A 23759-nucleotide genomic window follows, 5' to 3' on the forward strand; every position below is an offset into this window, starting at 1 on the left:
TCTAATCAAATTACAGGCCTGGTTTGCAAAACAGGCTTTCTGAACTTTGAATAGTTCCAGCAGGAAAGCGTTCATAACGTAGTCAGCAGGATTCGAACCTACGTGGGGAAACCCCAATGGATTTCTAATCCATCGCCTTTACCACTCGGCCATGACTACAGACAGCACCGCCCCCTGAGCATTGACCAAATCAGCCGTGATCTCATTGAAAGCTGCCGCTGACTTGAGTTACATGTTTCCATCTCCATTCATACCTTTGCTGTCATTTGTAAGGTGCGAGACACCAATGTAAAAGAAGAAAAGCACAAAGTTAGGACAAGATATTTGCAGCAAAATTGGTTCAACATTATTTATTGAAAGGAAAATCACACTTGGCAATTTGCTAGACCGCTTTGCGAACATGACCAGCAGAGGTAATCAAGGGAGCTATTGATCTGAGTATTCTTGGCCATGAAACAAACAAAGGTTAGTGACATATTCATTTCTCTTTTTAGCGAACGAAATGGTCTTTCCTGATGGTTACAATGAAAGAGATGGTTCCCAATAAAAGACAGAGATTAAGTCGCTTGTAGATACACTTCAATGTGATACGATTCACTTTCAGCCCCTAATTACCCCAGAGATGGAGGGGGTGAGTTACTTTTCTTCACTCTTCAACTCGACAGCATGGAGGTACAGACATGAAACCGCTAGAGATGGAGTTCTTGAATTGGGAACCAGCGACACTGAAGGAACGAGGCAAAAGTGAGGACTGCAGTTGCTGGAAACCTGATTTTAGATCAGAAAATTTTGGAAAAGCACAGCAGCATCCGAGGAGCAGGAAAGTCGATGTTTCTGTTGCCAGTCTTTCTGCGTTCCGCAATCAATTTTCGTTTTTGGCTCAGATTTCCAGCAACTGCAGCTATTCGTATTATGTTAACATTCATAATGTTTTGGACAAAACCAATGACCTGCTAGCATCGGAAAATCGGCAGAAGTACTGGTACACCGACATGTTAGCTGAACAATACCAGCATTCCTTGAGCCGGAATACGATCCGGGCCACGGTTCTGAGAGTATGGAATCCTCACAAGTAAATAACAAGACAAGGCGATAGATACTGTCGTATTTGGTGTAAATAAAACACACTTTATGAACATTTTCAACTTGTCTTCGTAGATGTACAAAGTGGGAAAAGGCCATTCCACCTGTGTGCATCGCGGCTAATCAGAGAGCCAATCATTCCAGTCGCAGTTTCCAACTTTGGCCCAAAGTCTCGTGTGTTCTAATGTTCCCAGTGCAAATGTCAATGACTTTATCCTGTGTTCTTAAATGGCACAATAATGGGGCAGATGTGTGACCTTTGCACAGCGACTTGTAACTCTTTTGAGGAACTTATGCTCATTTTCACCCACAAAGGGAGACACACAGAAAGATACCCCCAAAGCGACAGAGGTCTCCGTAGTGGTGAGCTGGAATTTGAAATGGATAATAGGACAAATGCAAGTTTCAAATGTGGAAGCACAGAAGCGACGTCCCGGCAGGACATCACAGGGGAGCGTCAACGTGGGGCACGGTTAAAGTCAGACATTCCCCTCGAGCCAGGTAGGACTCGAACCTACAATCTTCTGATCCGAAGTCAGACGCGTTATACATTACGCCACTGGCCCAACAGACACGCACACCGCTGTCAGAATGTCGATATGTAATGCCATTGACTTTCACGGAATCAGAATTAAAAAGGTGAACAAGCAGCGAAGAAAATCACCAACACTGCTTCACTTCGAAGTTTCCAATTTGTGAAGCAGTGACTTTCACTGGCAAAGGAGAAACATTTGTCCTCAGCTGCCTGCTTCGGGGTCGCCTCCTTCTCTGCTGGAAGTTTCCATCGTTTTATTCGCAGTCCCGACGCGAATTCATGATCCACTCCAGTGAAAACCTGTCATGGTGTCGTCTAAGCAAGACCCTGCCGAAACTCTGCGAGAGACATCTGGTCATTTCGAGCTCAGGATGTGGAATTAGACGAGCTGCGTGACACCTTTTATTGGCGCCGCCACTTCACTGCAAATTAGCGGCTCAAAACGAGCCGTTGTTAGCATCAGCTTGATTTGTACCTTCCTGTCGTGCATTTGCTGAACAACATCAGATAGATCCCGTCCGGCCCAGCTGACTTATCTATTTTCACACTCTGCAGTATTTCTAATATCTCTTCCATGTGAACCTCAATCTCTTCTGGTCTAGACGCAAGTATCTCTCTATCTTCCTCGCCAACATTTTCATTATCTATAGCGAACTCTGTCGAAAAATATTTATTTAGTGCTTCCTCTATCTCCACTTACTCCACATACGACTTCCCACTATTATCCTTGATTGTCCCAAATTTAACTCTCGTCATTCTTTTAGTGCTCACATACCTATGGAAAGCCTTAGGGTTAACCCTGATCCTATCTGCCAACAACTTCTCATGTCTCCTCCTGATTCTTCTCAGCTCTCTTTTTAGGTCTTTCCTGATATCGTTGGAACCCTCGAGCGCTCGAACTGAGTTTTCACGTTTTCTCCTAACATAAGACTTCTTGTTCTTCTTGACCAGGGTTTCCACTAGCTTAGTAAAGCACGGCTCACGCGTTCTATATCTTACTCCCTCCCTGACAGGTACATACTTATCTAGGACACACAGGAGCTTTTCCTTGAATAACCTCCACATTTTTAATGTGCTCACCCCCTACAGTTTCCTACCCCACTCTACGATTCCTAAATCTTACCTCACTGCATCGTGATTTCCCTTCCACCAGCTGAAACTCTTGCTCCGTGGAGTACACCTATCCCTTTCCATCACGAAAGTAAACCTGAGAGAATTGTGATCGCTGTCTCCACAGTGCTCACCTACTTCCAAATCTAAAACCTGGCCAGGCTCACTACCCAGTACTAAATCGAAAGTGGCTTCTTCCTTTGAAGGCATGTCTACATACTGTGTCAGGAAGCCCTCCCGCACACAGTGGACAAAAACTGACCCATCTATAGTACTCGTACTGTAGTGATCTCAGTCAATATTTGGATACTGTCTTGAGTGTTCCAGAGTTTTTCATTATCCCACAGTCCAGATGAAGTTTGTATTCCTCGCGTACGGGAGCGAGAATTCTTTCAATGTCTCAGATCAGTTCCTGTGCCGAGAAGATCAGAGTCAATGTCCCTTCCTCTACTCGGACTGACAATTTACACTTCTTGTATCTCCTATGATTCCATTTCCCAAAGGGTTTCTCAAGATTTCCAAAGCTGGAGCCTAAATTATATGGTTTGCTTCCTAATCATTTTTCCAACTGCCAACTGACAATATTTTCACAGTAACTCTTCACAATCCTCTGGCTTGCACAATGTCCAGGGATGAGAATTCCCGTTTGCTGGAGAGAGTTCCTAGGCTGGTGAGTTTCACTTTGGAACAAAGATGGTTAAGTGGCAATTTCCTGCGGTCGTTTGTAATGATGGGAGAGGGAGCGGTGGGGAATGAGCACTCTGACGAGCAGGAGGAAGTGTTGCCAATGACCAGAGTCAGAGAACAGAGGACAAGAGATGAAAGGACTCGAATGAAAAGCAGCACTTCTGCTCAGGGCGTTCAATAACAACTGCAGAAACCCGATGTGTCGAGCAGTGTATCTGGAAAGAGAAACAGAGATCATGTTTTAAATGTGGAGCATTTCTGATGAAGAACTCGAGTTTCTCAAGTCTAATCAAATTACAGGCCTGGTTTGCAAAACAGGCTTTCTGAACTTTGAATAGTTCCAGCAGGAAAGCGTTCATAACGTAGTCAGCAGGATTCGAACCTACGTGGGGAAAACCCAATGGATTTCTAATCCATCGCCTTAACCACTCGGCCATGACTACAGACAGCACCGCCCCCTGAGCATTGACCAAATCAGCCGTGATCTCATTGAAAGCTGCCGCTGACTTGAGTTACATGTTTCCATCTCCATTCATACCTTTGCTGTCATTTGTAAGGTGCGAGACACCAATGTAAAAGAAGAAAAGCACAAAGTTAGGACAAGATAGTTGCAGCAAAATTGGTTCAACATTATTTATTGAAAGGAAAATCACACTTGGCAATTTGCTAGACCGCTTTGCGAACATGACCAGCAGAGGTAATCAAGGGAGCTATTGATCTGAGTATTCTTGGCCATGAAACAAACAAAGGTTAGTGACATATTCATTTCTCTTTTTAGCGAACGAAATGGTCTTTCCTGATGGTTACAATGAAAGAGATGGTTCCCAATAAAAGACAGAGATTAAGTCGCTTGTAGATACACTTCAATGTGATACGATTCACTTTCAGCCCCTAATTACCCCAGAGATGGAGGGGGTGAGTTACTTTTCTTCACTCTTCAACTCGACAGCATGGAGGTACAGACATGAAACCGCTAGAGATGGAGTTCTTGAATTGGGAACCAGCGACACTGAAGGAACGAGGCAAAAGTGAGGACTGCAGTTGCTGGAAACCTGATTTTAGATCAGAAAATTTTGGAAAAGCACAGCAGCATCCGAGGAGCAGGAAAGTCGATGTTTCTGTTGCCAGTCTTTCTGCGTTCCGCAATCAATTTTCGTTTTTGGCTCAGATTTCCAGCAACTGCAGCTATTCGTATTATGTTAACATTCATAATGTTTTGGACAAAACCAATGACCTGCTAGCATCGGAAAATCGGCAGAAGTACTGGTACACCGACATGTTAGCTGAACAATACCAGCATTCCTTGAGCCGGAATACGATCCGGGCCACGGTTCTGAGAGTATGGAATCCTCACAAGTAAATAACAAGACAAGGCGATAGATACTGTCGTATTTGGTGTAAATAAAACACACTTTATGAACATTTTCAACTTGTCTTCGTAGATGTACAAAGTGGGAAAAGGCCATTCCACCTGTGTGCATCGCGGCTAATCAGAGAGCCAATCATTCCAGTCGCAGTTTCCAACTTTGGCCCAAAGTCTCGTGTGTTCTAATGTTCCCAGTGCAAATGTCAATGACTTTATCCTGTGTTCTTAAATGGCACAATAATGGGGCAGATGTGTGACCTTTGCACAGCGACTTGTAACTCTTTTGAGGAACTTATGCTCATTTTCACCCACAAAGGGAGACACACAGAAAGATACCCCCAAAGCGACAGAGGTCTCCGTTGTGGTGAGCTGGAATTTGAAATGGATAATAGGACAAATGCAAGTTTCAAATGTGGAAGCACAGAAGCGACGTCCCGGCAGGACATCACAGGGGAGCGTCAACGTGGGGCACGGTTAAAGTCAGACATTCCCCTCGAGCCAGGTAGGACTCGAACCTACAATCTTCTGATCTGAAGTCAGACGCGTTATACATTACGCCACTGGCCCAACAGACACGCACACCGCTGGCAGAATGTCGATATGTAATGCCATTGACTTTCACGGAATCAGAATTAAAAAGGTGAACAAGCAGCGAAGAAAATCACCAACACTGCTTCACTTCGAAGTTTCCAATTTGTGAAGCAGTGACTTTCACTGGCAAAGGAGAAACATTTGTCCTCAGCTGCCTGCTTCGGGGTCGCCTCCTTCTCTGCTGGAAGTTTCCATCGTTTTATTCGCAGTCCCGACGCGAATTCATGATCCACTCCAGTGAAAACCTGTCATGGTGTCGTCTAAGCAAGACCCTGCCGAAACTCTGCGAGAGACATCTGGTCATTTCGAGCTCAGGATGTGGAATTAGACGAGCTGCGTGACACCTTTTATTGGCGCCGCCACTTCACTGCAAATTAGCGGCTCAAAACGAGCCGTTGTTAGCATCAGCTTGATTTGTACCTTCCTGTCGTCCATTTGCTGAACAACATCAGATAGATCCCGTCCGGCCCAGCTGACTTATCTATTTTCACACTCTGCAGTATTTCTAATATCTCTTCCATGTGAACCTCAATCTCTTCTGGTCTAGACGCAAGTATCTCTCTATCTTCCTCGCCAACATTTTCATTATCTATAGCGAACTCTGTCGAAAAATATTTATTTAGTGCTTCCTCTATCTCCACTTACTCCACATACGACTTCCCACTATTATCCTTGATTGTCCCAAATTTAACTCTCGTCATTCTTTTAGTGCTCACATACCTATGGAAAGCCTTAGGGTTAACCCTGATCCTATCTGCCAACAACTTCTCATGTCTCCTCCTGATTCTTCTCAGCTCTCTTTTTAGGTCTTTCCTGATATCGTTGGAACCCTCGAGCGCTCGAACTGAGTTTTCACGTTTTCTCCTAACATAAGACTTCTTGTTCTTCTTGACCAGGGTTTCCACTAGCTTAGTAAAGCACGGCTCACGCGTTCTATATCTTACTCCCTCCCTGACAGGTACATACTTATCTAGGACACACAGGAGCTTTTCCTTGAATAACCTCCACATTTTTAATGTGCTCACCCCCTACAGTTTCCTACCCCACTCTACGATTCCTAAATCTTACCTCATTGCATCGTGATTTCCCTTCCACCAGCTGAAACTCTTGCTCCGTGGAGTACACCTATCCCTTTCCATCACGAAAGTAAACCTGAGAGAATTGTGATCGCTGTCTCCACAGTGCTCACCTACTTCCAAATCTAAAACCTGGCCAGGCTCATTACCCAGTACTAAATCGAAAGTGGCTTCTTCCCTTCAAGGCATGTCTACATACTGTGTCAGGAAGCCCTCCCGCACACAGTGGACAAAAACTGACCCATCTATAGTACTCGTACTGTAGTGATCTCAGTCAATATTTGGATACTGTCTTGAGTGTTCCAGAGTTTTTCATTATCCCACAGTCCAGATGAAGTTTGTATTCCTCGCGTACGGGAGCGAGAATTCTTTCAATGTCTCAGATCAGTTCCTGTGCCGAGAAGATCAGAGTCAATGTCCCTTCCTCTACTCGGACTGACAATTTACACTTCTTGTATCTCCTATGATTCCATTTCCCAAAGGGTTTCTCAAGATTTCCAAAGCTGGAGCCTAAATTATATGGTTTGCTTCCTAATCATTTTTCCAACTGCCAACTGACAATATTTTCACAGTAACTCTTCACAATCCTCTGGCTTGCACAATGTCCAGGGATGAGAATTCCCGTTTGCTGGAGAGAGTTCCTAGGCTGGTGAGTTTCACTTTGGAACAAAGATGGTTAAGTGGCAATTTCCTGCGGTCGTTTGTAATGATGGGAGAGGGAGCGGTGGGGAATGAGCACTCTGACGAGCAGGAGGAAGTGTTGCCAATGACCAGAGTCAGAGAACAGAGGACAAGGGATGAAAGGACTCTAATGAAAAGCAGCACTTCTGCTCAGGGCGTTCAATAACAACTGCAGAAACCCGATGTGTCGAGCAGTGTATCTGGAAAGAGAAACAGAGATCATGTTTTAAATGTGGAGCATTTCTGATGAAGAACTCGAGTTTCTCAAGTCTAATCAAATTACAGGCCTGGTTTGCAAAACAGGCTTTTTGAACTTTGAATAGTTCCAGCAGGAAAGCGTTCAAACGTAGTCAGCAGGATTCGAACCTACGTGGGGAAACCCCAATGGATTTCTAATCCATCGCCTTAACCACTCGGCCATGACTACAGACAGCACCGCCCCCTGAGCATTGACCAAATCAGCCGTGATCTCATTGAAAGCTGCCGCTGACTTGAGTTACATGTTTCCATCTCCATTCATACCTTTGCTGTCATTTGTAAGGTGCGAGACACCAATGTAAAAGAAGAAAAGCACAAAGTTAGGACAAGATATTTGCAGCAAAATTGGTTCAACATTATTTATTGAAAGGAAAATCACACTTGGCAATTTGCTAGACCGCTTTGCGAACATGACCAGCAGAGGTAATCAAGGGAGCTATTGATCTGAGTATTCTTGGCCATGAAACAAACAAAGGTTAGTGACATATTCATTTCTCTTTTTAGCGAACGAAATGGTCTTTCCTGATGGTTAAAATGAAAGAGATGGTTCCCAATAAAAGACAGAGATTAAGTCGCTTGTAGATACACTTCAATGTGATACGATTCACTTTCAGCCCCTAATTACCCCAGAGATGGAGGGGGTGAGTTACTTTTCTTCACTCTTCAACTCGACAGCATGGAGGTACAGACATGAAACCGCTAGAGATGGAGTTCTTGAATTGGGAACCAGCGACACTGAAGGAACGAAGCAAAAGTGAGGACTGCAGTTGCTGGAAACCTGATTTTAGATCAGAAAATTTTGGAAAAGCACAGCAGCATCCGAGGAGCAGGAAAGTCGATGTTTCTGTTGCCAGTCTTTCTGCGTTCCGCAATCAATTTTCGTTTTTGGCTCAGATTTCCAGCAACTGCAGCTATTCGTATTATGTTAACATTCATAATGTTTTGGACAAAACCAATGACCTGCTAGCATCGGAAAATCGGCAGAAGTACTGGTACACCGACATGTTAGCTGAACAATACCAGCATTCCATGAGCCGGAATACGATCCGGGCCACGGTTCTGAGAGTATGGAATCCTCACAAGTAAATAACAAGACAAGGCGATAGATACTGTCGTATTTGGTGTAAATAAAACACACTTTATGAACATTTTCAACTTGTCTTCGTAGATGTACAAAGTGGGAAAAGGCCATTCCACCTGTGTGCATCGCGGCTAATCAGAGAGCCAATCATTCCAGTCGCAGTTTCCAACTTTGGCCCAAAGTCTCGTGTGTTCTAATGTTCCCAGTGCAAATGTCAATGACTTTATCCTGTGTTCTTAAATGGCACAATAATGGGGCAGATGTGTGACCTTTGCACAGCGACTTGTAACTCTTTTGAGGAACTTATGCTCATTTTCACCCACAAAGGGAGACACACAGAAAGATACCCCCAAAGCGACAGAGGTCTCCGTCGTGGTGAGCTGGAATTTGAAATGGATAATAGGACAAATGCAAGTTTCAAATGTGGAAGCACAGAAGCGACGTCCCGGCAGGACATCACAGGGGAGCGTCAACGTGGGGCACGGTTAAAGTCAGACATTCCCCTCGAGCCAGGTAGGACTCGAACCTACAATCTTCTGATCCGAAGTCAGACGCGTTATCCATTACGCCACTGGCCCAAAAGGCAAGCACACCGCTGGCAGAATCTCGATATGTAATGCCATTGACTTTCACGGAATCAGAATTAAAAAGGTGAACAAGCAGCGAAGAAAATCACCAACACTGCTTCACTTCGAAGTTTCCAATTTGTGAAGCAGTGACTTTCACTGGCAAAGGAGAAACATTTGTCCTCAGCTGCCTGCTTCGGGGTCGCCTCCTTCTCTGCTGGAAGTTTCCATCGTTTTATTCGCAGTCCCGACGCAAATTCATGATCCACTCCAGTGAAAACCTGTCATGGTGTCGTCTAAGCAAGACCCTGCCGAAACTCTGCGAGAGACATCTGGTCATTTCGAGCTCAGGATGTGGAATTAGACGAGCTGCGTGACACCTTTTATTGGCGCCGCCACTTCACTGCAAATTAGCGGCTCAAAACGAGCCGTTGTTAGCATCAGCTTGATTTGTACCTTCCTGTCGTGCACTTGCTGAACAACATCAGATAGATCCCGTCCGGCCCAGCTGACTTATCTATTTTCACACTCTGCAGTATTTCTAATATCTCTTCCATGTGAACCTCAATCTCTTCTGGTCTAGACGCAAGTATCTCTCTATCTTCCTCGCCAACATTTTGATTATCTATAGCGAACTCTGTCGAAAAATATTTATTTAGTGCTTCCTCTATCTCCACTTACTCCACATACGACTTCCCACTATTATCCTTGATTGTCCCAAATTTAACTCTCGTCATTCTTTTAGTGCTCACATACCTATCGAAAGCCTTAGGGTTAACCCTGATCCTATCTGCCAACAACTTCTCATGTCTCCTCCTGGTTCTTCTCAGCTCTCTTTTTAGGTCTTTCCTGATATCGTTGGAACCCTCGAGCGCTCGAACTGAGTTTTCACGTTTTCTCCTAACATAAGACTTCTTGTTCTTCTTGACCAGGGTTTCCACTAGCTTAGTAAAGCACGGCTCACGCGTTCTATATCTTACTCCCTCCCTGACAGGTACATGCTTATCTAGGACACACAGGAGCTTTTCCTTGAATAACCTCCACATTTTTAATGTGCTCACCCCCTACAGTTTCCTACCCCACTCTACGATTCCTAAATCTTACCTCATTGCATCGTGATTTCCCTTCCACCAGCTGAAACTCTTGCTCCGTGGAGTACACCTATCCCTTTCCATCACGAAAGTAAACCTGAGAGAATTGTGATCGCTGTCTCCACAGTGCTCACCTACTTCCAAATCTAAAACCTGGCCAGGCTCACTACCCAGTACTAAATCGAAAGTGGCTTCTTCCCTTGAAGGCATGTCTACATAATGTGTCAGGAAGCCCTCCCGCACACAGTGGACAAAAACTGACCCATCTATAGTACTCGTACTGTAGTGATCTCAGTCAATATTTGGATACTGTCTTGAGTGTTCCAGAGTTTTTCATTATCCCACAGTCCAGATGAAGTTTGTATTCCTCGCGTACGGGAGCGAGAATTCTTTCAATGTCTCAGATCAGTTCCTGTGCCGAGAAGATCAGAGTCAATGTCCCTTCCTCTACTCGGACTGACAATTTACACTTCTTGTATCTCCTATGATTCCATTTCCCAAAGGGTTTCTCAAGATTTCCAAAGCTGGAGCCTAAATTATATGGTTTGCTTCCTAATCATTTTTCCAACTGCCAACTGACAATATTTTCACAGTAACTCTTCACAATCCTCTGGCTTGCACAATGTCCAGGGATGAGAAGTCCCGTTTGGTGGAGAGAGTTCCTAGGCTGGTGAGTTTCACTTTGGAACAAAGATGGTTAAGTGGCAATTTCCTGCGGTCGTTTGTAATGATGGGAGAGGGAGCGGTGGGGAATGAGCACTCTGACGAGCAGGAGGAAGTGTTGCCAATGACCAGAGTCAGAGAACAGAGGACAAGGGATGAAAGGAATCTAATGAAAAGCAGCACTTCTGAAAGAGCGTTCAATAAAACTGCAGAAACCCGATGTGTCGAGCAGTGTATCTGGAAAGAGAAACAGAGATCATGTTTTAAATGTGGAGCATTTCTGATGAAGAACTCGAGTTTCTCAAGTCTCATCAAATTACAGGCCTGGTTTGCAAAACAGGCTTTCTGAACTTTGAATAGTTCCAGCAGGAAAGCGTTCATAACGTAGTCAGCAGGATTCGAACCTACGTGGGGAAACCCCAATGGATTTCTAATCCATCGCCTTAACCACTCGGCTATGACTACAGACAGCACCGCCCCCTGAGCATTGACCAAATCAGCCGTGATCTCATTGAAAGCTGCCGCTGACTTGAGTTACATGTTTCCATCTCCATTCATACCTTTGCTGTCATTTGTAAGGTGCGAGACACCAATGTAAAAGAAGAAAAGCACAAAGTTAGGACAAGATATTTGCAGCAAAATTGGTTCAACATTATTTATTGAAAGGAAAATCACACTTGGCAATTTGCTAGACCGCTTTGCGAACATGACCAGCAGAGGTAAGCAAGGGAGCTATTGATCTGAGTATTCTTGGCCATGAAACAAACAAAGGTTAGTGACATATTCATTTCTCTTTTTAGCGAACGAAATGGTCTTTCTTGATGGTTACAATGAAAGAGATGGTTCCCAATAAAAGACAGAGATTAAGTCGCTTGTAGATACACTTCAATGTGATACGATTCACTTTCAGCCCCTAATTACCCCAGAGATGGAGGGGGTGAGTTACTTTTCTTCACTCTTCAACTCGACAGCATGGAGGTACAGACATGAAACCGCTAGAGATGGAGTTCTTGAATTGGGAACCAGCGACACTGAAGGAACGAGGCAAAAGTGAGGACTGCAGTTGCTGGAAACCTGATTTTAGATCAGAAAATTTTGGAAAAGCACAGCAGCATCCGAGGAGCAGGAAAGTCGATGTTTCTGTTGCCAGTCTTTCTGCGTTCCGCAATCAATTTTCGTTTTTGGCTCAGATTTCCAGCAACTGCAGCTATTCGTATTATGTTAACATTCATAATGTTTTGGACAAAACCAATGACCTGCTAGCATCGGAAAATCGGCAGAAGTACTGGTACACCGACATGTTAGCTGAACAATACCAGCATTACATGAGCCGGAATACGATCCGGGCCACGGTTCTGAGAGTATGGAATCCTCACAAGTAAATAACAAGACAAGGCGATAGATACTGTCGTATTTGGTGTAAATAAAACACACTTTATGAAAATTTTCAACTTGTCTTCGTAGATGTACAAAGTGGGAAAAGGCCATTCCACCTGTGTGCATCGCAGCTAATCAGAGAGCCAATCATTCCAGTCGCAGTTTCCAACTTTGGCCCAAAGTCTCGTGTGTTCTAATGTTCCCAGTGCAAATGTCAATGACTTTATCCTGTGTTCTTAAATGGCACAATAATGGGGCAGATGTGTGACCTTTGCACAGCGACTTGTAACTCTTTTGAGGAACTTATGCTCATTTTCACCCACAAAGGGAGACACACAGAAAGATACCCCCAAAGCGACAGAGGTCTCCGTTGTGGTGAGCTGGAATTTGAAATGGATAATAGGACAAATGCAAAAGCACAGAAGCGACGTCCCGGCAGGACATCACAGGGGAGCGTCAACGTGGGGCACGGTTAAAGTCAGACATTCCCCTCGAGCCAGAGAGGACTCGAACCTACAATCTTCTGATCCGAAGTCAGACGCGTTATCCATTACGCCACTGGCCCAACAGACACGCACACCGCTGGCAGAATGTCGATATGTAATGCCATTGACTTTCACGGAATCAGAATTAAAAAGGTGAACAAGCAGCGAAGAAAATCACCAACACTGCTTCACTTCGAAGTTTCCAATTTGTGAAGCAGTGACTTTCACTGGCAAAGGAGAAACATTTGTCCTCAGCTGCCTGCTTCGGGGTCGCCTCCTTCTCTGCTGGAAGTTTCCATCGTTTTATTCGCAGTCCCGACGCGAATTCATGATCCACTCCAGTGAAAACCTGTCATGGTGTCGTCTAAGCAAGACCCTGCCGAAACTCTGCGAGAGACATCTGGTCATTTCGAGCTCAGGATGTGGAATTAGACGAGCTGCGTGACACCTTTTATTGGCGCCGCCACTTCACTGCAAATTAGCGGCTCAAAACGAGCCGTTGTTAGCATCAGCTTGATTTGTACCTTCCTGTCGTGCATTTGCTGAACAACATCAGATAGATCCCGTCCGGCCCAGCTGACTTATCTATTTTCACACTCTGCAGTATTTCTAATATCTCTTCCATGTGAACCTCAATCTCTTCTGGTCTAGACGCAAGTATCTCTCTATCTTCCTCGCCAACATTTTCATTATCTATAGCGAACTCTGTCGAAAAATATTTATTTAGTGCTTCCTCTATCTCCACTTACTCCACATACGACTTCCCACTATTATCCTTGATTGTCCCAAATTTAACTCTCGTCATTCTTTTAGTGCTCACATACCTATCGAAAGCCTTAGGGTTAACCCTGATCCTATCTGCCAACAACTTCTCATGTCTCCTCCTGGTTCTTCTCAGCTCTCTTTTTAGGTCTTTCCTGATATCGTTGGAACCCTCGAGCGCTCGAACTGAGTTTTCACGTTTTCTCCTAACATAAGACTTCTTGTTCTTCTTGACCAGGGTTTCCACTAGCTTAGTAAAGCACGGCTCACGCGTTCTATATCTTACTCCCTCCCTGACAGGTACATACTTATCTAGGACACACAGGAGCTTTTCCTTGAATAACCTCCACATTTTTAATGTGCTCACCCCCTACAGTTTCCTACCCCACTCTACGATTCCTAAATCTTACCTCATTGCATCGTGATTTCCCTTCCACCAGCTGAAACTCTTGCTCCGTGGAGTACACCTATCCCTTTCCATCACGAAAGTAAACCTGAGAGAATTGTGATCGCTGTCTCCACAGTGCTCACCTACTTCCAAATCTAAAACCTGGCCAGGCTCACTACCCAGTACTAAATCGAAAGTGGCTTCTTCCCTTGAAGGCATGTCTACATACTGTGTCAGGAAGCCCTCCCGCACACAGTGGACAAAAACTGACCCATCTATAGTACTCGTACTGTAGTGATCTCAGTCAATATTTGGATACTGTCTTGAGTGTTCCAGAGTTTTTCATTATCCCACAGTCCAGATGAAGTTTGTATTCCTCGCGTACGGGAGCGAGAATTCTTTCAATGTCTCAGATCAGTTCCTGTGCCGAGAAGATCAGAGTCAATGTCCCTTCCTCTACTCGGACTGACAATTTACACTTCTTGTATCTCCTATGATTCCATTTCCCAAAGGGTTTCTCAAGATTTCCAAAGCTGGAGCCTAAATTATATGGTTTGCTTCCTAATCATTTTTCCAACTGCCAACTGACAATATTTTCACAGTAACTCTTCACAATCCTCTGGCTTGCACAATGTCCAGGGATGAGAATTCCCGTTTGCTGGAGAGAGTTCCTAGGCTGGTGAGTTTCACTTTGGAACAAAGATGGTTAAGTGGCAATTTCCTGCGGTCGTTTGTAATGATGGGAGAGGGAGCGGTGGGGAATGAGCACTCTGACGAGCAGGAGGAAGTGTTGCCAATGACCAGAGTCAGAGAACAGAGGACAAGGGATGAAAGGACTCTAATGAAAAGCAGCACTTCTGCTCAGGGCGTTCAATAACAACTGCAGAAACCCGATGTGTCGAGCAGTGTATCTGGAAAGAGAAACAGAGATCATGTTTTAAATGTGGAGCATTTCTGATGAAGAACTCGAGTTTCTCAAGTCTAATCAAATTACAGGCCTGGTTTGCAAAACAGGCTTTCTGAACTTTGAATAGTTCCAGCAGGAAAGCGTTCATAACGTAGTCAGCAGGATTCGAACCTACGTGGGGAAACCCCAATGGATTTCTAATCCATCGCCTTAACCACTCGGCCATGACTACAGACAGCACCGCCCCCTGAGCATTGACCAAATCAGCCGTGATCTCATTGAAAGCTGCCGCTGACTTGAGTTACATGTTTCCATCTCCATTCATACCTTTGCTGTCATTTGTAAGGTGCGAGACACCAATGTAAAAGAAGAAAAGCACAAAGTTAGGACAAGATATTTGCAGCAAAATTGGTTCAACATTATTTATTGAAAGGAAAATCACACTTGGCAATTTGCTAGACCGCTTTGCGAACATGACCAGCAGAGGTAATCAAGGGAGCTATTGATCTGAGTATTCTTGGCCATGAAACAAACAAAGGTTAGTGACATATTCATTTCTCTTTTTAGCGAACGAAATGGTCTTTCCTGATGGTTACAATGAAAGAGATGGTTCCCAATAAAAGACAGAGATTAAGTCGCTTGTAGATACACTTCAATGTGATACGATTCACTTTCAGCCCCTAATTACCCCAGAGATGGAGGGGGTGAGTTACTTTTCTTCACTCTTCAACTCGACAGCATGGAGGTACAGACATGAAACCGCTAGAGATGGAGTTCTTGAATTGGGAACCAGCGACACTGAAGGAACGAGGCAAAAGTGAGGACTGCAGTTGCTGGAAACCTGATTTTAGATCAGAAAATTTTGGAAAGGCACAGCAGCATCCGAGGAGCAGGAAAGTCGATGTTTCTGTTGCCAGTCTTTCTGCGTTCCGCAATCAATTTTCGTTTTTGGCTCAGATTTCCAGCAACTGCAGCTATTCGTATTATGTTAACATTCATAATGTTTTGGACAAAACCAATGACCTGCTAGCATCGGAAAATCGGCAGAAGTACTGGTACACCGACATGTTAGCTGAACAATACCAGCATTCCATGAGCCGGAATACGATCCGGGCCACGGTTCTGAGAGTATGGAATCCTCACAAGTAAATAACAAGACAAGGCGATAGATACTGTCGTATTTGGTGTAAATAAAACACACTTTATGAACATTTTCAACTTGTCTTCGTAGATGTACAAAGTGGGAAAAGGCCATTCCACCTGTGTGCATCGCGGCTAATCAGAGAGCCAATCATTCCAGTCGCAGTTTCCAACTTTGGCCCAAAGTCTCGTGTGTTCTAATGTTCCCAGTGCAAATGTCAATGACTTTATCCTGTGTTCTTAAATGGCACAATAATGGGGCAGATGTGTGACCTTTGCACAGCGACTTGTAACTCTTTTGAGGAACTTATGCTCATTTTCACCCACAAAGGGAGACACACAGAAAGATACCCCCAAAGCGACAGAGGTCTCCGTCGTGGTGAGCTGGAATTTGAAATGGATAATAGGACAAATGTGGAAGCACAGAAGCGACGTCCCGGCAGGACATCACAGGGGAGCGTCAACGTGGGGCACGGTTAAAGTCAGACATTCCCCTCGAGCCAGGTAGGACTCGAACCTACAATCTTCTGATCCGAAGTCAGACGCGTTATCCATTACGCCACTGGCCCAACAGACACGCACACCGCTGGCAGAATGTCGATATGTAATGCCATTGACTTTCACGGAATCAGAATTAAAAAGGTGAACAAGCAGCGAAGAAAATCACCAACACTGCTTCACTTCGAAGTTTCCAATTTGTGAAGCAGTGACTTTCACTGGCAAAGGAGAAACATTTGTCCTCAGCTGCCTGCTTCGGGGTCGCCTCCTTCTCTGCTGGAAGTTTCCATCGTTTTATTCGCAGTCCCGACGCGAATTCATGATCCACTCCAGTGAAAACCTGTCATGGTGTCGTCTAAGCAAGACCCTGCCGAAACTCTGCGAGAGACATCTGGTCATTTCGAGCTCAGGATGTGGAATTAGACGAGCTGCGTGACACCTTTTATTGGCGTCGCCACTTCACTGCAAATTAGCGGCTCAAAACGAGCCGTTGTTAGCATCAGCTTGATTTGTACCTTCCTGTCGTCCATTTGCTGAACAACATCAGATAGATCCCGTCCGGCCCAGCTGACTTATCTATTTTCACACTCTGCAGTATTTCTAATATCTCTTCCATGTGAACCTCAATCTCTTCTGGTCTAGACGCAAGTATCTCTCTATCTTCCTCGCCAACATTTTCATTATCTATAGCGAACTCTGTCGAAAAATATTTATTTAGTGCTTCCTCTATCTCCACTTACTCCACATACGACTTCCCACTATTATCCTTGATTGTCCCAAATTTAACTCTCGTCATTCTTTTAGTGCTCACATACCTATGGAAAGCCTTAGGGTTAACCCTGATCCTATCTGCCAACAACTTCTCATGTCTCCTCCTGGTTCTTCTCAGCTCTCTTTTTAGGTCTTTCCTGATATCGTTGGAACCCTCGAGCGCTCGAACTGAGTTTTCACGTTTTCTCCTAACATAAGACTTCTTGTTCTTCTTGACCAGGGTTTCCACTAGCTTAGTAAAGCACGGCTCACGCGTTCTATATCTTACTCCCTCCCTGACAGGTACATACTTATCTAGGACACACAGGAGCTTTTCCTTGAATAACCTCCACATTTTTAATGTGCTCACCCCCTACAGTTTCCTACCCCACTCTACGATTCCTAAATCTTACCTCATTGCATCGTGATTTCCCTTCCACCAGCTGAAACTCTTGCTCCGTGGAGTACACCTATCCCTTTCCATCACGAAAGTAAACCTGAGAGAATTGTGATCGCTGTCTCCACAATGCTCACCTACTTCCAAATCTAAAACCTGGCCAGGCTCATTACCCAGTACTAAATCGAAAGTGGCTTCTTCCCTTCAAGGCATGTCTACATACTGTGTCAGGAAGCCCTCCCGCACACAGTGGACAAAAACTGACCCATCTATAGTACTCGTACTGTAGTGATCTCAGTCAATATTTGGATACTGTCTTGAGTGTTCCAGAGTTTTTCATTATCCCACAGTCCAGATGAAGTTTGTATTCCTCGCGTACGGGAGCGAGAATTCTTTCAATGTCTCAGATCAGTTCCTGTGCCGAGAAGATCAGAGTCAATGTCCCTTCCTCTACTCGGACTGACAATTTACACTTCTTGTATCTCCTATGATTCCATTTCCCAAAGGGTTTCTCAAGATTTCCAAAGCTGGAGCCTAAATTATACGGTTTGCTTCCTAATCATTTTTCCAACTGCCAACTGACAATATTTTCACAGTAACTCTTCACAATCCTCTGGCTTGCACAATGTCCAGGGATGAGAATTCCCGTTTGCTGGAGAGAGTTCCTAGGCTGGTGAGTTTCACTTTGGAACAAAGATGGTTAAGTGGCAATTTCCTGCGGTCGTTTGTAATGATGGGAGAGGGAGCGGTGGGGAATGAGCACTCTGACGAGCAGGAGGAAGTGTTGCCAATGACCAGAGTCAGAGAACAGAGGACAAGGGATGAAAGGAATCTAACGAAAAGCAGCACTTCTGAAAGAGCGTTCAATAACAACTGCAGAAACCCGATGTGTCGAGCAGTGTATCTGGAAAGAGAAACAGAGATCATGTTTTAAATGTGGAGCATTTCTGATGAAGAACTCGAGTTTCTCAAGTCTAATCAAATTACAGGCCTGGTTTGCAAAACAGGCTTTCTGAACTTTGAATAGTTCCAGCAGGAAAGCGTTCATAACGTAGTCAGCAGGATTCGAACCTACGTGGGGAAACCCCAATGGATTTCTAATCCATCGCCTTTACCACTCGGCCATGACTACAGACAGCACCGCCCCCTGAGCATTGACCAAATCAGCCGTGATCTCATTGAAAGCTGCCGCTGACTTGAGTTACATGTTTCCATCTCCATTCATACCTTTGCTGTCATTTGTAAGGTGCGAGACACCAATGTAAAAGAAGAAAAGCACAAAGTTAGGACAAGATATTTGCAGCAAAATTGGTTCAACATTATTTATTGAAAGGAAAATCACACTTGGCAATTTGCTAGACCGCTTTGCGAACATGACCAGCAGAGGTAATCAAGGGAGCTATTGATCTGAGTATTCTTGGCCATGAAACAAACAAAGGTTAGTGACATATTCATTTCTCTTTTTAGCGAACGAAATGGTCTTTCCTGATGGTTACAATGAAAGAGATGGTTCCCAATAAAAGACAGAGATTAAGTCGCTTGTAGATACACTTCAATGTGATACGATTCACTTTCAGCCCCTAATTACCCCAGAGATGGAGGGGGTGAGTTACTTTTCTTCACTCTTCAACTCGACAGCATGGAGGTACAGACATGAAACCGCTAGAGATGGAGTTCTTGAATTGGGAACCAGCGACACTGAAGGAACGAGGCAAAAGTGAGGACTGCAGTTGCTGGAAACCTGATTTTAGATCAGAAAATTTTGGAAAAGCACAGCAGCATCCGAGGAGCAGGAAAGTCGATGTTTCTGTTGCCAGTCTTTCTGCGTTCCGCAATCAATTTTCGTTTTTGGCTCAGATTTCCAGCAACTGCAGCTATTCGTATTATGTTAACATTCATAATGTTTTGGACAAAACCAATGACCTGCTAGCATCGGAAAATCGGCAGAAGTACTGGTACACCGACATGTTAGCTGAACAATACCAGCATTCCTTGAGCCGGAATACGATCCGGGCCACGGTTCTGAGAGTATGGAATCCTCACAAGTAAATAACAAGACAAGGCGATAGATACTGTCGTATTTGGTGTAAATAAAACACACTTTATGAACATTTTCAACTTGTCTTCGTAGATGTACAAAGTGGGAAAAGGCCATTCCACCTGTGTGCATCGCGGCTAATCAGAGAGCCAATCATTCCAGTCGCAGTTTCCAACTTTGGCCCAAAGTCTCGTGTGTTCTAATGTTCCCAGTGCAAATGTCAATGACTTTATCCTGTGTTCTTAAATGGCACAATAATGGGGCAGATGTGTGACCTTTGCACAGCGACTTGTAACTCTTTTGAGGAACTTATGCTCATTTTCACCCACAAAGGGAGACACACAGAAAGATACCCCCAAAGCGACAGAGGTCTCCGTAGTGGTGAGCTGGAATTTGAAATGGATAATAGGACAAATGCAAGTTTCAAATGTGGAAGCACAGAAGCGACGTCCCGGCAGGACATCACAGGGGAGCGTCAACGTGGGGCACGGTTAAAGTCAGACATTCCCCTCGAGCCAGGTAGGACTCGAACCTACAATCTTCTGATCCGAAGTCAGACGCGTTATACATTACGCCACTGGCCCAACAGACACGCACACCGCTGTCAGAATGTCGATATGTAATGCCATTGACTTTCACGGAATCAGAATTAAAAAGGTGAACAAGCAGCGAAGAAAATCACCAACACTGCTTCACTTCGAAGTTTCCAATTTGTGAAGCAGTGACTTTCACTGGCAAAGGAGAAACATTTGTCCTCAGCTGCCTGCTTCGGGGTCGCCTCCTTCTCTGCTGGAAGTTTCCATCGTTTTATTCGCAGTCCCGACGCGAATTCATGATCCACTCCAGTGAAAACCTGTCATGGTGTCGTCTAAGCAAGACCCTGCCGAAACTCTGCGAGAGACATCTGGTCATTTCGAGCTCAGGATGTGGAATTAGACGAGCTGCGTGACACCTTTTATTGGCGCCGCCACTTCACTGCAAATTAGCGGCTCAAAACGAGCCGTTGTTAGCATCAGCTTGATTTGTACCTTCCTGTCGTGCATTTGCTGAACAACATCAGATAGATCCCGTCCGGCCCAGCTGACTTATCTATTTTCACACTCTGCAGTATTTCTAATATCTCTTCCATGTGAACCTCAATCTCTTCTGGTCTAGACGCAAGTATCTCTCTATCTTCCTCGCCAACATTTTCATTATCTATAGCGAACTCTGTCGAAAAATATTTATTTAGTGCTTCCTCTATCTCCACTTACTCCACATACGACTTCCCACTATTATCCTTGATTGTCCCAAATTTAACTCTCGTCATTCTTTTAGTGCTCACATACCTATGGAAAGCCTTAGGGTTAACCCTGATCCTATCTGCCAACAACTTCTCATGTCTCCTCCTGATTCTTCTCAGCTCTCTTTTTAGGTCTTTCCTGATATCGTTGGAACCCTCGAGCGCTCGAACTGAGTTTTCACGTTTTCTCCTAACATAAGACTTCTTGTTCTTCTTGACCAGGGTTTCCACTAGCTTAGTAAAGCACGGCTCACGCGTTCTATATCTTACTCCCTCCCTGACAGGTACATACTTATCTAGGACACACAGGAGCTTTTCCTTGAATAACCTCCACATTTTTAATGTGCTCACCCCCTACAGTTTCCTACCCCACTCTACGATTCCTAAATCTTACCTCACTGCATCGTGATTTCCCTTCCACCAGCTGAAACTCTTGCTCCGTGGAGTACACCTATCCCTTTCCATCACGAAAGTAAACCTGAGAGAATTGTGATCGCTGTCTCCACAGTGCTCACCTACTTCCAAATCTAAAACCTGGCCAGGCTCACTACCCAGTACTAAATCGAAAGTGGCTTCTTCCTTTGAAGGCATGTCTACATACTGTGTCAGGAAGCCCTCCCGCACACAGTGGACAAAAACTGACCCATCTATAGTACTCGTACTGTAGTGATCTCAGTCAATATTTGGATACTGTCTTGAGTGTTCCAGAGTTTTTCATTATCCCACAGTCCAGATGAAGTTTGTATTCCTCGCGTACGGGAGCGAGAATTCTTTCAATGTCTCAGATCAGTTCCTGTGCCGAGAAGATCAGAGTCAATGTCCCTTCCTCTACTCGGACTGACAATTTACACTTCTTGTATCTCCTATGATTCCATTTCCCAAAGGGTTTCTCAAGATTTCCAAAGCTGGAGCCTAAATTATATGGTTTGCTTCCTAATCATTTTTCCAACTGCCAACTGACAATATTTTCACAGTAACTCTTCACAATCCTCTGGCTTGCACAATGTCCAGGGATGAGAATTCCCGTTTGCTGGAGAGAGTTCCTAGGCTGGTGAGTTTCACTTTGGAACAAAGATGGTTAAGTGGCAATTTCCTGCGGTCGTTTGTAATGATGGGAGAGGGAGCGGTGGGGAATGAGCACTCTGACGAGCAGGAGGAAGTGTTGCCAATGACCAGAGTCAGAGAACAGAGGACAAGAGATGAAAGGACTCGAATGAAAAGCAGCACTTCTGCTCAGGGCGTTCAATAACAACTGCAGAAACCCGATGTGTCGAGCAGTGTATCTGGAAAGAGAAACAGAGATCATGTTTTAAATGTGGAGCATTTCTGATGAAGAACTCGAGTTTCTCAAGTCTAATCAAATTACAGGCCTGGTTTGCAAAACAGGCTTTCTGAACTTTGAATAGTTCCAGCAGGAAAGCGTTCATAACGTAGTCAGCAGGATTCGAACCTACGTGGGGAAAACCCAATGGATTTCTAATCCATCGCCTTAACCACTCGGCCATGACTACAGACAGCACCGCCCCCTGAGCATTGACCAAATCAGCCGTGATCTCATTGAAAGCTGCCGCTGACTTGAGTTACATGTTTCCATCTCCATTCATACCTTTGCTGTCATTTGTAAGGTGCGAGACACCAATGTAAAAGAAGAAAAGCACAAAGTTAGGACAAGATATTTGCAGCAAAATTGGTTCAACATTATTTATTGAAAGGAAAATCACACTTGGCAATTTGCTAGACCGCTTTGCGAACATGACCAGCAGAGGTAATCAAGGGAGCTATTGATCTGAGTATTCTTGGCCATGAAACAAACAAAGGTTAGTGACATATTCATTTCTCTTTTTAGCGAACGAAATGGTCTTTCCTGATGGTTACAATGAAAGAGATGGTTCCCAATAAAAGACAGAGATTAAGTCGCTTGTAGATACACTTCAATGTGATACGATTCACTTTCAGCCCCTAATTACCCCAGAGATGGAGGGGGTGAGTTACTTTTCTTCACTCTTCAACTCGACAGCATGGAGGTACAGACATGAAACCGCTAGAGATGGAGTTCTTGAATTGGGAACCAGCGACACTGAAGGAACGAGGCAAAAGTGAGGACTGCAGTTGCTGGAAACCTGATTTTAGATCAGAAAATTTTGGAAAAGCACAGCAGCATCCGAGGAGCAGGAAAGTCGATGTTTCTGTTGCCAGTCTTTCTGCGTTCCGCAATCAATTTTCGTTTTTGGCTCAGATTTCCAGCAACTGCAGCTATTCGTATTATGTTAACATTCATAATGTTTTGGACAAAACCAATGACCTGCTAGCATCGGAAAATCGGCAGAAGTACTGGTACACCGACATGTTAGCTGAACAATACCAGCATTCCTTGAGCCGGAATACGATCCGGGCCACGGTTCTGAGAGTATGGAATCCTCACAAGTAAATAACAAGACAAGGCGATAGATACTGTCGTATTTGGTGTAAATAAAACACACTTTATGAACATTTTCAACTTGTCTTCGTAGATGTACAAAGTGGGAAAAGGCCATTCCACCTGTGTGCATCGCGGCTAATCAGAGAGCCAATCATTCCAGTCGCAGTTTCCAACTTTGGCCCAAAGTCTCGTGTGTTCTAATGTTCCCAGTGCAAATGTCAATGACTTTATCCTGTGTTCTTAAATGGCACAATAATGGGGCAGATGTGTGACCTTTGCACAGCGACTTGTAACTCTTTTGAGGAACTTATGCTCATTTTCACCCACAAAGGGAGACACACAGAAAGATACCCCCAAAGCGACAGAGGTCTCCGTTGTGGTGAGCTGGAATTTGAAATGGATAATAGGACAAATGCAAGTTTCAAATGTGGAAGCACAGAAGCGACGTCCCGGCAGGACATCACAGGGGAGCGTCAACGTGGGGCACGGTTAAAGTCAGACATTCCCCTCGAGCCAGGTAGGACTCGA

The 23759-nt window shown here is 44.6% G+C and overlaps 12 non-coding genes across 12 annotated transcripts; all 12 read right to left on the reverse strand.

The window, feature by feature from the left end:
- Nucleotides 1-77: 77 nt before the first annotated feature.
- Nucleotides 78-159, reverse strand: trnas-aga (transfer RNA serine (anticodon AGA)). Its single transcript has one exon. It is a non-coding gene; the product is annotated as a tRNA-Ser (tRNA).
- A 1417-nt stretch (nt 160-1576) lies between these two features.
- On the reverse strand, nt 1577-1649 carry trnar-ucg (transfer RNA arginine (anticodon UCG)). Its single transcript has one exon. It is a non-coding gene; the product is annotated as a tRNA-Arg (tRNA).
- Nucleotides 1650-3776: 2127 nt separating this feature from the next.
- On the reverse strand, nt 3777-3858 carry trnas-aga (transfer RNA serine (anticodon AGA)). The gene has a single exon. It is a non-coding gene; the product is annotated as a tRNA-Ser (tRNA).
- A 3616-nt stretch (nt 3859-7474) lies between these two features.
- Nucleotides 7475-7556, reverse strand: trnas-aga (transfer RNA serine (anticodon AGA)). Its single transcript has one exon. It is a non-coding gene; the product is annotated as a tRNA-Ser (tRNA).
- Nucleotides 7557-8973: 1417 nt separating this feature from the next.
- trnar-ucg (transfer RNA arginine (anticodon UCG)) lies at nt 8974-9046 on the reverse strand. The gene has a single exon. It is a non-coding gene; the product is annotated as a tRNA-Arg (tRNA).
- Nucleotides 9047-11171: 2125 nt separating this feature from the next.
- trnas-aga (transfer RNA serine (anticodon AGA)) lies at nt 11172-11253 on the reverse strand. The gene has a single exon. It is a non-coding gene; the product is annotated as a tRNA-Ser (tRNA).
- A 1404-nt stretch (nt 11254-12657) lies between these two features.
- Nucleotides 12658-12730, reverse strand: trnar-ucg (transfer RNA arginine (anticodon UCG)). The gene has a single exon. It is a non-coding gene; the product is annotated as a tRNA-Arg (tRNA).
- A 2127-nt stretch (nt 12731-14857) lies between these two features.
- Nucleotides 14858-14939, reverse strand: trnas-aga (transfer RNA serine (anticodon AGA)). The gene has a single exon. It is a non-coding gene; the product is annotated as a tRNA-Ser (tRNA).
- A 1404-nt stretch (nt 14940-16343) lies between these two features.
- On the reverse strand, nt 16344-16416 carry trnar-ucg (transfer RNA arginine (anticodon UCG)). The gene has a single exon. It is a non-coding gene; the product is annotated as a tRNA-Arg (tRNA).
- Nucleotides 16417-18542: 2126 nt separating this feature from the next.
- trnas-aga (transfer RNA serine (anticodon AGA)) lies at nt 18543-18624 on the reverse strand. Its single transcript has one exon. It is a non-coding gene; the product is annotated as a tRNA-Ser (tRNA).
- A 1417-nt stretch (nt 18625-20041) lies between these two features.
- On the reverse strand, nt 20042-20114 carry trnar-ucg (transfer RNA arginine (anticodon UCG)). Its single transcript has one exon. It is a non-coding gene; the product is annotated as a tRNA-Arg (tRNA).
- A 2127-nt stretch (nt 20115-22241) lies between these two features.
- On the reverse strand, nt 22242-22323 carry trnas-aga (transfer RNA serine (anticodon AGA)). Its single transcript has one exon. It is a non-coding gene; the product is annotated as a tRNA-Ser (tRNA).
- Between the last annotated feature and the right edge of the window lie 1436 nt (nt 22324-23759).

The sequence above is a fragment of the Chiloscyllium punctatum genome, chromosome 29, assembly GCF_047496795.1.
Source record: "Chiloscyllium punctatum isolate Juve2018m chromosome 29, sChiPun1.3, whole genome shotgun sequence".
Taxonomy (NCBI): Eukaryota; Metazoa; Chordata; class Chondrichthyes; order Orectolobiformes; family Hemiscylliidae; genus Chiloscyllium; species Chiloscyllium punctatum.